Consider the following 3738-nt stretch of genomic DNA (forward strand, 5'->3'; position numbering starts at 1 on the left):
TAAAGGGCTGAAAACCTGCAGAGAAGAAAATGAAGTAAGAGAAATGAAGAGTTTCACATTAAAGGCTTTTGATACGAATAGGTGTTTCGTACGGGTCGGCGTTAGCTATGTTTCTAAATGATCATAGAGGCAAAACCTCTAGAATTTTCCACATTTTAAGAGTTAGATTTGCTCTGGTTATTGTGTTTAAGTTTAGTAAAATGTCTGTTAAAACAATTGAAGTAGTAGATTTAGTATTATCGAGAAAATAGTTTTAATAATAGAAGTAACAGATTATACTTGTAACAACTGGAAACAGAGCTCCCTACGTTCCACTTAAAAATTATAGAACACGGTCGCTCAGCGTCAGATAATAAAATTGTCGAGATTAAGTCCATTTATTCCTAAATCACATTCGTTCCTGTACAAGAAAATTTGACAATTTTTTACATACGAAAAATGTACAACAATTTTTACGACGAATATTATTTTAAGAAAGGTGTTAAATACCACGTACGTACGTGTACACAAACATAAATGCATTTTCCTCAATTAACATCCCTGTCAATCAAACAAAATTGAAATGCATTCGAATTGAGCACAAAGAACTTTATTACCGTTTTTTATATACAGCAAATAAACCAACACTGGCAATGTAATGCAGAAACTATGTAACGATTTCTCCTAATTAATAATAAATAAAATGATTTTATCATAGACCAGCCAACATTGAATTTTAAAGTGAAGTGAATAGTTGAATGCAATTTACGTGAATTTCATAATTGTAATAAACGATTGTCGTTTATTGTGTTGGCTACTACAAACCAATTTACACCGTCTCTTTGTGCGCAGTGTTTCCTTTAAAAACCATTCAGCGATTTTATTGATAAAAATCATATGCAATCTATAACGACCTTGTCTTTCATGCATATTTTGTACATGAGCAATAATGCTTGGATGCAGACAACAATTGATCAAGATTAAGTGTTCGTACATGTGTGTGTTCTATTCGAAGGTCTCAATAAAATTTATTTTGTCATTAAGCTACCAAACTAGTTCCTTCTAAGTTGATAATGTCACACCACCTGCTAAATGTATCATGAATGAATTCAGTTACGGCTAAAAGATCCGAAGATAAATTGTTATTGCGCCTATTTATACACAGACGGAGGAATATTGATCAGAATGATAAGATTTTGATGGTTTGGACGTTATTTGGTTGTGTTTCGTTTGCAGGAAAATGGAAATAGTTTTTTGATCAACGAGGGAAAAAAAAGTTGGAAATTGCATTTCGATTGTGTTGTCACACGAGACAATGAAATTTCCAACTTTTTTTTCGATGTAAATGAATTTCTTTCAACGAATCATCAATCATAAGTGTCGACCTAAAAAACGTAAATCTCCGTGCAGGTATAGTGAAATTGACGCAATGCACCACAGCACTGATACTAGCATAAACACTGAATTGACAAGTGTCAAATTTGGAGTCTTTAGTGATATGAGCTGCCGCTTAGGATTGAAATAACAGATATAACAGAAACGCAGTGCCTACTCTGATTTGATCAGCCTCCGAATATTTTCTATGTTCGTGCTAGTAGTAGTGCTGTGAATGCACGCATTAACAAACGAGTGACGTATCTACGCATAATTTTTAAATCTACTACTTCTGTTGTTAAAAGTGTTTGATGCACATTCTTGTACTTCATTAGTTTTAACATTTTGATGTTATGAGAACATATCAGGGCAAATTCGGAGGTTTCTTGACGTTGGAAAAATGGGTGTTCAGGCTAGAAGCAGTGCTATGGAAAATGTTTTCCCAAAAATAGTCCCTAGATTTAATACCCGCACCGAGTGCAGCCGAATATGTATTTACTGGTAACATTCTGTGTTATTAATTATTGCTCATTTAGCGTGGAACGTCTGGATGAGAACTCAACCATTTCATTAAAATTAAACTTTCTGATTTTTGGAAATTAGGTTTGAGATACTTCGCTGAGTAGGAGATTGAATGGAGCGTTGTATAGGAGTGCAATCTCTTCTTCTTCTTCTTCAGTGCCGCTAAGACTAAAAAATGATTCAGAATCTGGTACTCTCATTATTTCATCTGTTGAACGAGAGAAAGGTCCATGGTAATAAATCGGTGCTTAATGTGACCTCTGCTCTTTATCCTACCAACAGCGAATAAATAAATAAAATTTGCTCAAAATCCGCATAACACCTCAGAACTGTGCGAAAAGTCTTACAGTTCATAATTATACAATCGGACACAATTTTATGTCTCTAATTTTCCACAACGAAAATATCCGTCTAATACATTTTATGTTACCTATATCTCTCTCTCAAGAACCATTTATATGTTCACACAATTTAATCGGTCGATTAGGCTTTCATTCAATGAGAACCCACTGAGCTTGGAAGAATTACTTTGCATGTTTGCAGAAAATTGAGTATAAATTCGAATGTCAAAGAAGAATCGAAATTTATGCTTGTGATTATCCGCAATGAATTCGGTTTTAATTTGGTCACTTACGAGACGCTACATAAATATATGCATTTGTACTGAAGGGATGGTCAATGAATATGTACGTTCACGTATACCGCAACAGTTCAAATGGTAATTCAAAAGGTACACAACCATTTTTTTCGTGTTTTTTTTTCGTTTTTTTTTTGTTCTTATGTTGAATGAATGGACAGAAAAAAAGAGTCGTGATTGTTTTACAGGAAACCACAACGCATATATAAACTATAGATAGATACGGGCATAATGTGATTTATTCAAGGGAGATGCGTTCAGATTGTAATTATTGTTATATGTATGTGGATGAGAACTTGGCACATAATTACTACTCTTCTGTCGCATATACCACATATACCACGCAGTGGATAAATATACGCTTTTTTACATAACAACAACAACAACAACAGAAAAAAAACACGAAATAAAAATCATAATAGGCTCATAATGTATGTAGACGACTTGTTGTATATGGCAAATATAAAACGGGAGAAATGTAATTTTTTGACACGCTTGGACAACGGAGCGTTACGATATATGTGAAATATTCCTTATAACAAACTACATGCATGGTGAACTCCACTGTAATGGAGGATTTACACACATTTCAGCTGAACATTTTTTGGCGAAAAAGAAAAACGAAAAAATTCAATTGTTCCACTGTGAAATGTGATTGTCGTTTTGCATAAAACAAACAAATCATTTGAAGAATTGTTAAGTCTCATCCTCTAATTAAAGATAATGGTGGATCGGAGCGGTTTAGGCTACAATTTTTCAGTTAGTCATCTATATTACGGCTGTAGACCAAGCAGCCGATTGTGAAAGCGTAAGGTAATATTCTAGTTCCTTCCATATTCACTGTTCAACCGTTAGGGTGGTTCAAAGATTTTAAATTTTCAAACTCTGTTTTATAAACATGTTGTCCATTAAAGTCGAAACAAAGGTCTCATATACTGACCAGGCTGCAGACAGCAATTTTTTCACTGTGACAGGACCATGGAAATATTTTGCATTTAAAGTGAAATCCACGCCTCAAAATTTGAATTGGTTATTATTGGGTAAAGTGAACGAATGAATAAAGAAAAATGAACTGAACCATTTTGGATTTGTTACGCACTTACGGCGTAAATTACTCTTGAAATGAGCGGAAAATTTGCGTAGACTTAACAGCATTATTGTATGTATAAGCCCTCCCGAAACCGAATCTCCGAAGTACAAGTGCAAATGGTGTGAAAGAGTTGTAA

Source organism: Bradysia coprophila, unplaced genomic scaffold, assembly GCF_014529535.1.
Source record: "Bradysia coprophila strain Holo2 unplaced genomic scaffold, BU_Bcop_v1 contig_94, whole genome shotgun sequence".
Taxonomy (NCBI): Eukaryota; Metazoa; Arthropoda; class Insecta; order Diptera; family Sciaridae; genus Bradysia; species Bradysia coprophila.